The sequence below is a fragment of the Anopheles arabiensis genome, chromosome 3 (genome assembly GCF_016920715.1).
Source record: "Anopheles arabiensis isolate DONGOLA chromosome 3, AaraD3, whole genome shotgun sequence".
Lineage (NCBI taxonomy): Eukaryota > Metazoa > Arthropoda > Insecta > Diptera > Culicidae > Anopheles > Anopheles arabiensis.
The window spans coordinates 13,519,424-13,531,789 of record NC_053518.1 but is presented as its reverse complement, the minus strand read 5'-3'; the positions used below and the strand labels follow the sequence as shown (position 1 = coordinate 13,531,789).

The window sequence follows — 12,366 nt, the reverse complement described above, 5'->3', positions numbered from 1 at the left end:
TTTGAATAGTAATAAAACAATAGGTGCTATATAACAGTGTTTATGTAATAAATATACAATGATTGAACACATTGAAGCAAATGGGTGAAGTTTAAACGAAACAAAACACCGTAATTCTTAATTTTCTACCAAAACGGTAAAATACGGTTGCAAGCGTTCCAAGCGTTTCACGGGTTAATTAACCTTTATTTGATCACATTTTCGTCGTACAATGTAATGTTGGTTGGGTGGTATATCGATACCTCTGTGCAGAATTTTTAATTTTTCAGAGGGTATGCGGCGTTTACAACATGAAAAATTATACTTAAAAATATTGAGAATTAAAGAATAATCCTTCAAAACATAACCAATGAAGTCTGAAGCAAGATACTAATAAAATAAATGATTTTGAAGGCAAAATACGTTAAATTCGTTTCGTTTTGGTTTTATTTTATTTTATATATTTATTCAAAATGAATTATAGTTTGCAGATCGTACTGTTTTCTTATAATTCCATCGCATTTGTTTGAATCGCTTCTGCAATGCAACTCTGGAGTTTTACTTACAACTGTCAAAAGAGCGAGCTCGTGGGACACCCTTGGCCCAACCTGTATCGCAAGTAATTTGACGTTTGGCAGCGAAAACTGCACGTTGGGCTGTGCTGACAGGCACAGCGTGCCGTGGCGTTACTTGGGTTTTTTAGTTTACCAAATTGGTTCGTGTCGTGTAGGTTGTGCGTGCAGTAGGTGCGCTGCCGGAAAATGCAGTAAATACCAGCAGCAAAAGTGTTTCCTTCCTTAGCGCAATCGGTACGTGCACCTTGTTAAGCAAGCTGCCTCATTCGTACGTGAAGAGTGCAATCACTGATGCAGCAGTGCCAACACAAAACTGCTCTTTCCCACAAAAAAACAGGTCACGGCGATCAGGTGCCGAAGAAGTGTCTCCGATGGCTTGCGTGCGTGTGTGTGTGTGTATGGTGACGTTGGTGACTTCAAAACGGGCAACCCAGAAGCTGATGACGTTGTGTGTTTATTTACTCGAGCGCGAGTGCGGTGCGGTTGTCTATGACAACGGGAAACAACAACGGTCGGTGTGTGCAGTCGACGTTGCACGACGACGTGTTCTGGCCTCCTTTCGTGATGGTGGCGAAAGTGGGGGGCCAAGAAAAAGCAAATCTTTCCTCCCCCCTGCCTGTTGATTAGGGGTTGTCCGGGAAGCATTCTTACCCTCTTCCGGGAACCCGTGTTCACCGTTTGTTGACAGATTGGGCAATGTGTGTGTGAGTGTGTGAGCTGGTCTTGTTGGAGGAATGTAGGGTAGAAGGAGCATGCAGGAGGAGTCAGGTTGCGCCGCCGTTCCAATGCAATGCGTAAGCAACGCGTGTACATGCTGTTATTTCATGCCTGCATGGCTTGCTGCATGCGGTGCTGCCGGGTGCTGCCGAGGCATGGTACGGTCCCAATCGAACCGATATCGTTTTGCCAACACTTCAGTTCTCGTCCCCCTCAAATGAGCTGGGATCGTGCGGCCAATCTAGAATCCTCTGGCACAAAAGGTGCAAAACCAGTAATCACGTTTGTGTGTGTGTATATGTGAAAGTAGCTTAAGCATATTCTCTCCACAATTTAGAAGACTCGATCACACACCTCATTCCGCTGAAGTGCGTTGAACTCTGCTCTTCACATAATTTCATCTTGGGCGCCATACATGTTGCCAAGAATCATAAACCGTTCCACGTTCTAAGATGGCCTTGATCGTGCTGCTGCTGGAACGATTAGCACCCGGCCAGAGTCATGCGTTTGACTTGAGTCATTCGGTTGGACCAATTTTCAATCATCTTGCTTTTTTTCCCTCTTCGAATGAATCCCTCCGTGCGTTTTGAACGCGATAAAACCGACGGGAAAAAGTATGAATGAAAAGTAAAGCGAAGAAAAAAAAGCAATGCTCCCGTGTCAGTGACTGACCGGTTTCGTTTTGGGGGGACTTGAGATGCTTACAGTGAAGATTTCACGAACACACACACAGGCGTACGCGGTCTTTCTCGCTGGAGGGAATGCACGAAGAAGTGGAAAAGTGGTTCAAGAGTAAACGTTGATTGGTGCCGTTGATGATGATAATGATGATGATGATCACGTCTGACCAAATGATGAGAAGTGCTGCCGGTGCTGGGCTGGCCTGGAAAATCGAAAACGTAAAATTACCCATGAAATGGGCACCACCCTCTCCTCTTGGTGTGTCCGAGTGTTGTGTCCTCCCGCACACCCGCATTTTAGCACCATCGTTCGCTTCTTCTGCAATGTGGGATATGGAAGCAATAGAAGACGAATTTCGGGCGTTAGAGTTTTCCTCTTCCCATCTGGAAGCGTCGGATCTTGCTGTTTGCTTTTTTTTTTGTTTCTCGTGCCTGGTTGTTCCGGTTCGGCATTTGTGGCCGATGTGTATGTGTTTTCCATGTGTTTCGGGTGTGAGCTTTTGTTTTTTTTTTCATCTCGATCAATCGTGTTGTGAAAAGACGTGAACTACTAGACGTTGCTATGCTACGAACGGAAAGTGTCGAACCGTGGAGAAAAGATCTTCAAGGTGGAGAAAAGGGCGACTTTCGTGCAACAAGAGCGACGGAAAAATCGATGCCAAATTGACGAAGTGCGATCGTCGGAGGCAAGGCGGAGTGGGGCGGAAAAGTCGACTTTTGGCGCACGCTTCTCAGTAGGACAGATGCGGAGATCGAGGCTGTGCGAAGCGAAATGCCACAAACACGTCACAATACAGGTGAGTTGAGCTTAAAAAGAGATTGTAAAGATCTCTTTGTTGCACCGTTCCATGTTGGCATCGTAATCTATACCCAGAGGTTATTTATTGTTAAAAAAGAGGGTGGTTTTGTAATTGAAAATTAAAAAAAAAGAACATTTGTTTACAGTTTATTACCTAGATGGCGGCTCTTTTCCCTTAATATGTTGCATAAAACAATCATTCATTTGTTTGAATAGGTAATCAATTTGGCTCTTTACAATGAACATTACCAGTATTTTCACAAGCGATCACCATCTTAGGACATAGGAGATGTAATGTAATTAATTGAAAAGGAAATCATTTTGGAGTCTTAAAAAAGATGCTTTTTGGCCAAAATATGTTCAACAGTAACGTAGTGCAAAATAATGACGCCAGTCTATTTTTACAGGGCAGCATTACAGCATTACAGGGTTTTCCAGGAGTTCTCACAGCTCTGGGACACTTTATTGACTCTTTCTTAAGTGAAATGAACTTAATGTAAAGGGAATTGGACTCTATAGCATCTTTGTTGGACAAATCCAATAGGAATTTCAAAGAAACCTGTCCAAAAAGAGTGCCATAGACTCCGATTTCCATCATATAAAGTTCAGTTCCCATAAGAAAGAGTTGAGGAAGTGTCCTCACAACTATGAGAATCTTTGCCCTTAACTTACACTGTAAATGGGAATGATAAATAGAAAGCAATAGACATATTGAAGCTCCTCAAAAGGTTCATTTAATGGATGAGGTTTTTTGTTTCTTCTTTTACTTCTATTTGGCGTGCCTATCCTACGTGGACATGCCGGCATATCTATCTAATATAGGCGTTTGAAACTTATTCAGTAACGAGCAGCAACTGGATAAGTACAAATTCCTTGCTACGGAGTGACGGTCCTTTCTAGATTCAAACCCATGGCGACCATGTTATTGAGTCGTACAGGTTGACGACTGTACTACGGTACGTTCCAATCTTTTGCGCCTTATACGCTTGAATAAAGGCATTTATCTTGAAGAATCTTAAAATTTAATCTAATATGCGACTTTATCTCGAAAACCTTAAGTGGTTAAGAAATCAATCATATTAAAACAGTTTGATTGACAATCTAGCCACATAGCCGGAGCGATGCATGTTAAAAGCTGTGTAGAGAACCAATGGCTGTAGATACGGGAAATATTATTGATAAGATTACAGCGAAAATATTGCGTTGATTTTAAGTAATTTTAACAACGTTTTTTTTACTACATTTTCGGGGAATTCATTTATCACCTTCTAAGTTGATCATTAAAATCGAGCCGTTGTTATTATTGCTGTCAAAATCAGGCTGTCCAGTATGCCTGTAAGGGGACGTAAATACAGAAATATGCTGGTTGAAGCACTGTGGCCCCGTGCCCACTCAATGGAAACATTAAATTAATCTTTTGACGTTTTCTAGTTGACGGTATCATTTCGGGTGGAACAAAATAATATCCACAAACAGTTGCAAATGCTACGGACGACGGTGCAAGAAGTGAAATGCAGCTAATAGAAAGAAAAGAAAAAAACAATTCAACTTTAATGAAACTTTATGATGTTTTGTTTAGTGTTCCCTACTGTTATGCAATTACATTTTACAAGTTCTTTCAATTCTACAAAGCAAACGCCAGCAATGGTTTAAACAATGCTAAGCATTACACTGGTATTGCTCACCCTTCCAGGTTTCTTAATTGGTATGGAAATTAAATTTTTCGCCGTAAAGGACGATTCGTTCAGAGAAATGGTTCCGGGGGAAAGTGCCTTTCGTTTCCGTGCGCGCAATGCACATCAATCAAGAACTTTGTCGGTATTACAATTAAGTGCAGAAGGACAACATAACTGTACAAAAAAAAAAATCCACGAATAAAGCCCTTCATTTTCCACAAAAATGAACCATTTGCAGTTTTGGCTTTGATGAGGTACAACGAAAAAAAAAAAAACAACAAAATTATGAAAAAAAATTTCACTTCAATTGCTTTTGAGACGGCTGGGAAAGTTGGTCATGTTGTAGGCTTTAGTAAAACTTCTTTGCCTTCGTCTTTCAACCTTTTTTTGGTTGTTCACCGAGCTGGTCATATACACATTTTGCTTTCCTTTTGCGGTGTGTGGGAGCTTGGGTGGGTGGTTTTACGGGTGGTGATGGGCCCCGTTTGTAAACTTTGTCGGCCAACCGTTGCAGACAAGGAAGCCCACGGCGCCCAACTTGAAACAATTCAGGAAGTAAAGTTACAGACAAACACACACACACACAGACACATACACAACCATAATATGAAAGGCAGCAACGGATAGGAATACCTGTGCTGCCGATGCTAGGCTATGTGTGTGTGTATTGAGCTGATATTTGTGTGGCGTCCTTGTGGGCGCTTTTCCGGCCAACGATTTACCGGTACCGACTTGCACTTTTCTTGTTTGCATTTGCAATAAGACCTCAGACACTCGAGCTTTGCTCTGTATCAGAAAACAGCGAGAAACACTCTTTTTTGTGTGTGTGCATTTTTCCTCATACAGCAAGCCTGCAGAGAAGGTACGAAAAATGAGCAACCAAAAACTGCTTTGCAAAGCTGAATCGGTAGGCTTGACTTCCCCATGCGCTCTTGTAGTGGTGATGGTGGTACACACACGGCAAACATGTGTATATATGCCAATAATATTATTAAAGTTTTTTGTTGTTCTTTCTGTGTTGCTCGTTGAAAAAGCCGTGTGCATTCCAGCGTGCCGTAAAAATGTTGTTTCCCCCAACGCCAACAGTTTTTGCCACCTTCTTCAAGCAAGTCTTCTCCCGGCGGGCTGGTTTATGGAAAGTGAAAATTGACAAGGCAATCGAGCCCCAGCAGCAGTAGTAGTAGTGGCAGTAGCGTCTTGATTGATTATGTTTGTACGCTCGGCCGGGCGTGATTGGTTGCGGATGAGGGAAGTAATAATTATGTTCTCAGGTGAGAATACAACGCTGTCGACATGAATTTTCGATCCATAAGTACCGGTCTATGGGTGGGTTTTCTATGCGCATGAAAACAGGTGGATTTCTGTGGCGAGTTGCAGAAGTATGATTAAAGAAGGGAAAACAAGCTGTGGAGCATAATCATCGTAAAATTTAAAACACTCATTTGCCTACGATGCTCTGCGTTTGTTGAAGCGATGGCATGATTCATCTTCATTGCTACTACAGTGGATGCAACCTCTTCACAAAATTATAATGACCCACGCACCTTTGTAAACTTTGCGATAAATCTTCATTTTATCACAAACATTATAAACCCTTTTCGCACGTTCCTTGTCGAGCTGCTCACCGGTTAGCTTATCACACTGGAGCATGCTCTCTGCCTGATTAAATCTCTGCCTTAAGGTTGGATGTAGGACACGAAGCTTGGGCCTAATCACAGAAACGAGAATTAACATCTTAAAATAATTTTCATCGCAATTTCCATGCCGTGGGAGTTACACATACAAACCGATCTTAATGTGGTGTGTATGGAGGTTAGATTTAATCCTTACGGGGATAGGTTTTCGGAATTTTCCTTCAGCACGACCTTACCTGTTGCCCCAACCTGGTGCCCGTTACGAGTGGTTAGGTTCGATTTGCGGGGGAGATTTTGTAGATCTTTGCTTAGTTGGTGGTGTCGTTTTCTAATTTGCCCTTTTATTTGTGGTATTCGCGGAACGGATGCTCGGCGACCCGTGCGCGTTTACATGCTTCAAAGGAATTCACTCGTCCTTTAGGGGTGGATATTGTGCGTGGCTTCAGAGTATTGGGAAATGATAACTTTTTGGTTAGGACTTAGCCTTCTACCCCGCAGATGGTGATGTGTAAGGGTTGCTTTATTCTGTTCTTGCTCGATTCGATCGGTTTTGGGTCGAAAGAGGCAAACAAAATTGAAGAAAAACACATGACAATCACTTGTTGGTGGTAGTGGAGGAACAAATGATGTTTGAAAATGGTGATTTCGATGCACAGTATTAAATCAAGGAACTGGTTACATTTTTGTGTATGATTGTTTGATACTCATTACAGTACAGCGATATGTTTGCAGATATCAGTAATGGTGTAGTCAGCATATGCATAGCTCGTCATCATTACATTCCATCCTGTCCTTGGTTCAATGCTCAGATTGCCCTAGTCAACTTAACACACAGTGGTTTTCTAATTATTGCATTCTTATAATTTAGGTTATTGATATCAAAGGTTTAGTCGATGGTGTTGTATTATTGTGTAAACATCTACAGAGATTAAATGGAGTTCTGGATTTTAAATGTACATTATAAATACCTATTGCTTTCTTTACACAACATCAATTTTAACATAGAATACCGTAGATAAAGACCTACTTACCTCGTTGGGATAGGTGTATGCCAATTCGTGGAAGGACGCGTGTGTGACACGGGTGTAGCAAAATTGGGACCGGAGCCTTTCGTTGTAAGGGCTGTGATTATCCGGTTACAAGATTAAATCAACGTAGAAAGCGTACTCAATGGCTGTGCGTATGCATGCGTAGGTTCTTTTGTGTGGAAACAAATGAGGTCAATGTTGCTAGATACTAGAGCTTTACTAGATACATTCTAGATACTAGAGCTGAGTGTGAGTACCTTAAAGTATGGTACATAACAAGTACTGAAATAACTATTCGTAATGCCAAATATTCATAACTTTACTGTGTAAATTGAGACCATTATGTGGCTCGATTAGTTTAAGTCGACATCTACTTGACTCCACTAGGTGCCATAAGGACTGTTTTAGTAATATCGCTTTAATCGAAAATTAAATGATGTTTAAATAAAAAAGAAAATTTAAATGATAATAAATTATGCAGAAAATATTCAATTTATCTTTAAAAGCAACATAGAAACAAAAACACTCCAAGCAAGCGACTTGTGTTTTCATCATTGTGTACTGCTCTCCGCTGTTTTTCGTACTCATGCTCATCAACTTAATAAAATAAAAGATCGTTAGCCGCCGCATTCGAGCTGTGGCTGCCGCCTGTAGCCAAGGCCGCTTTTCAACAACTTTCTCCATTGCTCCAGTGGACTGCATCATCTTTGCGCCGCGCGCGCTGGTCGTTGTTGAATGGCCTAATTGTGTGCCGCTCGGTGCTTAAATACGCGCTGTTCTGCTGATTTGGCTGCTGCCGCGCCACTGCCCGGTCGGAGTCGCGTTTTTGTGAATGCCGCGTTGGCGCCTGGTTTTAGGGTTTTTTGTTTTGTTTTGTTTTGTTTTGATGAGCTTCACAGGCCTCATTGCTGTGCAAATGGCATTAAAGTGACGCCTACCAGGCAAGCAGGCTTGCGTTCTTGTTCCGCTTGCGCTTTCCCTCGGGAAAAAAGTTGTAGCCACTGGTCTGGTATAACACAGCTCATTGAGTTTAAGTTGAGCGAACAAAACGGTTTTGTGCACACCGAAAAAAGCACGGGAAAAGTGACAGCAAAAAAATCCGCAACAAACATCAGCAAAGCGAACACGCCACGTCGTCATTATCGTGATAGGCTGTAGTTTTAAACCGCGATAACAGCACACCATGTGCGTACCCCATCGTGAGAACCACACACAGATATTTAAAAAAATAACCCTTTTTTGTTAAAAATTTCACAAAAAGGAAAAACTAGTTTGTTGGTAGACTAAAGAATTCCAAAAAAGTGTATCAAACCCTTTTTCGGGGTCATTTGGTTTAATACTAATTAACGACATAAAGTAATTAGCTTCTAATTAATTCATCACTCAACTTTCGACGGAAGGGTTAAGCATGGGGCGTGAAAAAAAACGGCTGTGTTTTCCCCCCAAACTGACCTCGCTTGCTCAAACTTTCCCAGTTTTTCCATTTTTCCCAACCCCATTGTACGTGACACACAAATGACTCACTTGCGTTTGTTCTGTGTGTTGACAAAAGTACAGAAAAAAACAGCAACAACAACAGCAAAACAAAACAAAAACTATCAGCGAGCAAACAAAAAAAATCATCAAACAAAAAAGTGAAAACACCACCCTCTGCACACACACGTCTACTGGAGACGGAACTAGTTCATGTCCGGTTTTCTGTTTTTTTGCTGTTGTTGTTGCTGTTGCTGTTGCTGCTGGTGTGCTGGAGTGATATTTTCCGTTCTCCTCCCCCTGTGTGTGTGTGTGTGCGTGGATGGAACGTGGTATCATGTGCGCTCAACTGTTCATGTCCGTCCACTGCTAGGTGTGCAATTGAATGAGCCGTGTGCGCGCCACGCGGTAAAACACACTACTGCACCGGCAGCCGCTCTAATAAGGATGATGCAGAAGCGCGGCGGGGTTATGTTCGAACAAAAAAAAAAAATAATAATAAAAAAGCAAGCATATCAACAAGCGGCCTGAATAGCCTAACGTGTCATGTTCTCCGGCATTGAGTTTGGGTGGCCAATTTGACGAGTGGCAGGGCCGGGTGTGCAAAGCCGGGTGGGTGTGGTGGTATGACGATTTATGGTTTTTATGAGTGTCAGCACCAACGGCTGGAACACTTTTGTGGGGATGTCTTTATTTCGATCGAAGGCGATGGCTGGGGGGGCGAGGGGAGGGAGAGAGTTGGTTTGGGGAAGAGCAGTAAGTAATAAACATGCTCAATTAGGAAGCATTTTTACGCAAACTGGAATTTTTGCAGACGCGCATGCGACGCATACGACAGGTTTGTTTTATTTGGTTGTTTTTTTTAATTTTGATTTGCTTATGTTTTAATTTTTTTTTATTTATTTGCTTGTAATGCTCGGATTACCGCTATTTTTATTCATTTGTTCTTATTTTTTTGTGTTTTTTTTATGTTTTTCTTCATACACGCTTGTATGTACGGCAGTTTTAATTTTGTTTTATTTTGTTTTTCATTATACTTGATTTTTTAATACTTTGTCTCATTTGATTTTAATGTTTAGTTTTTGTCGTTTTTTTATCATCTTTGTTTTTTTTATTCTATTATTCTATATTTTGCTTCGATATTCTTCTTCTGATTTTATTTAATAAAATACTCCTTCTTTTGATAAACTTATACAACAAACTCAGAAGTATCTTATACATCATGGAGAAAATATTGTTTTTACTTATCGTGAAATATCTTTTTTTTTTGTTTTATTTTGTTTTATCTTGGACTTAATCACTCAATAGTCCAAAGCATTACTCTTACCTGACAGTTTGTAATTTAGCATGGAACGGGTTAATGAACTTATAGGGTAATTGGTCAATTGTTGTACATCACCCTGTGCACACTGTGCATAAATTACTGTATTCTTAAATACTTATGAAACATTGGCAAAAAATGACAAATTGTGCTGAACGTTTAAGTCTTGCGTTATTCCAGTTTGAAAATATGATATTTTCTAATAGAACTTAATCATATATGGGGTGCGTTTTCAGATCTTTTGACACCCTTGTTATAAAGCTGCATTTTTGATAATCACTATTTGTTTCACTTTATGAAATGCTGTCTTTCTGAACAATTTAAGATTTAAGAAATATAATACACAATTGAATGCAACGCAATTCAAAGGTCGAATCGTGTGTGTCATTTCCTGCTAAAACCGTCAATAATTCCAAAGGAAGTGAAAGGAACATTGTTGTTTTAAGAATGACTCTTCGATTCCGATACGGAGGAACCAACCGTACCTGATGGAGCCTTTCGCTATAAATGCCTTTCGCTATAAATAGTGAGCTAAAAAAAAAAATAGCTAAATGAAACCGTCCGAGATTTGCTTCCATTCCTAGCCGCAACATTTCTGGTGAAACCATAAACCTCGGCACACCGTTTGGTTGTTCATCTTCGTTCGCCTTTTCGCTGTCCACACTAATCTCGAGCACTTGCTGTTTCTACTTGTTTTATTTTTTTTTGTGTTGCTCTCTATCTCCAGCGGCAAAAATCTCACCACTCCTCACCGATGCCGGAGGATGCGGGGAGGATTAACTAGGCGTGCTTGGGTGGCAAAAGCGAGACAAAGTGAACCTAATCCACGTTTCCCGGTGTGTGTGTGTGTGTGTGTGTGTGTGTGTATGTGTTGCGCTGCTGCCGGCCCCATCCTGTACTTTACTCCGGTTCCGGTTCCGATGATCCTGTTGCGGTGAAGCACACTGATAAACTAATTGGATTAGTTTCTGACAGACCGGGGGCCGGGTTTGAGCGGCCGTGATTCTGATCCCCCGGGCTCAGCCTTCACTGTTATAACCGCTACAAATGCTTCGTGTGCGTGGGAGTGTACGTGTGTGTGTGTGCTGGTCATAAGCATCATCGAGGCGCTTTAGTGTCCTTTAGGTTTTTATGATTTTTTTGGTTTGCTGTTTCGGTCTCATTTCGAGGAAGGATAGAGATTTACCCCACAACCAGTGGAAATGGATGGAACACACATACACATTTTTGATTTCAGCTCTTTCAACCGCGTGTGTGTGTGTTTGGTTTGCTAATCGTTTTGAGCTGTATGATGGTTGGCAAAAGTTGATTCTACGCTTTCGTTATAGTCGCTTCCTTGGCAAAGCTTTTGTTACTGTCGCCCATTAGTTCGCCCGCTATGGGGAGGAAAAGGGTGCATTTATTTTTCACCGCACAGCTTTGGGGCTATCGTTTTAGTCCCTGCCCAGCTGTTGAATTAACAAACCGACACACACAACTTCACATAGAACGGGGATTGAATTTAAGTGTGCGGGATTTAGGATTTTTTCTCCTTTGTAGTGTGCCTTTTGCCTTTTCCTTCTGGTCACATTCCTTCCCCACCCGTGCCCTCGCGCCCGTCGTTGGGTGTAAACATGGGAATTGAAAGTTGGGTTAATTTTCCCCATCATTAACATCTTTCTCACCACCACCGCTACCACCAGTGTGCCGTTGTGTGTGGAGTTTGGCAAGTGCAATGAAATTCGGGAAAAGAATTTTCGTTGGCGTTTGGCGTTGTTTCTGCGTGTTGCTGTTTTTGGCACGAACCAGTGTCTCGGCGTTTCCGGCCGCTGCTACGTGTCCGGCGTGTTAGAATGTGCGGAAGCGTATCATCGTAACAAATTAGGACGAAACGTGTCCGACCGGTTGGAAAGACAGCGGGCTGTGGCAGGCTAAGTAAAAGGACGCAGTAAAAGGACGCACGCAGTGGGAGATAGTAAAAAATTTCAACGATAAACATCAGCGCCATTATCGGGTGACGTTGAAAAGGCGAACAGCACCACCGAGCATTATGCTGCGATCTGCGAGGACTGCGAAAAAAGGGGAACGGGAAATGTGGAGCGTCACGGTTGTTGTAAACCGTTTTTTAAGGGTTAATCGTGAGCCAAGTGATTTCAATGCTATCGTCTGACCGTTTTATTTACACCGGAAGTTGGTACTGCGTAAATTAGATTGCAGTGAAGAAGGTGGGACCAACGGTGGGAGTTCATTACAGGCTGATGATGGTGTTTTGGCGCATTAATTTTATGTTGTTGGGCAGCTGGTTGGTAAAAACCAAAGAAAGATTAATCCATGTTTTAATTCAAAGTTTCTTGCGTTGAGATACTGTAATATATTAATGCAATTTCTTCAAATAACACGTTTAAAAAAGGGAATTTTTGCGCTCTTTTTTTGCATGTTCAGTCTTACTGATGTTAGATAAAAGAAAGAAACACAAACAAAACCACAATAAACGCAAATCATAAA

The 12,366-nt window shown here is 41.6% G+C and overlaps 1 protein-coding gene across 2 annotated transcripts in view; it reads left to right on the top strand.

Annotated features, from left to right (window-relative positions):
• The first annotated feature begins 661 nt into the window (after positions 1 to 661).
• LOC120905065 (polypeptide N-acetylgalactosaminyltransferase 5) overlaps positions 662 to 12,366 on the top strand; it is a 76,063-nt gene continuing 64,358 nt past the window's right edge. For both annotated transcript variants that reach the window (XM_040315733.1, XM_040315731.1), the window contains exon 1: positions 662 to 788. The gene's annotated coding sequence lies outside the window, so the exon portion shown is untranslated. The remainder of the gene's footprint in view (positions 789 to 12,366) is intronic.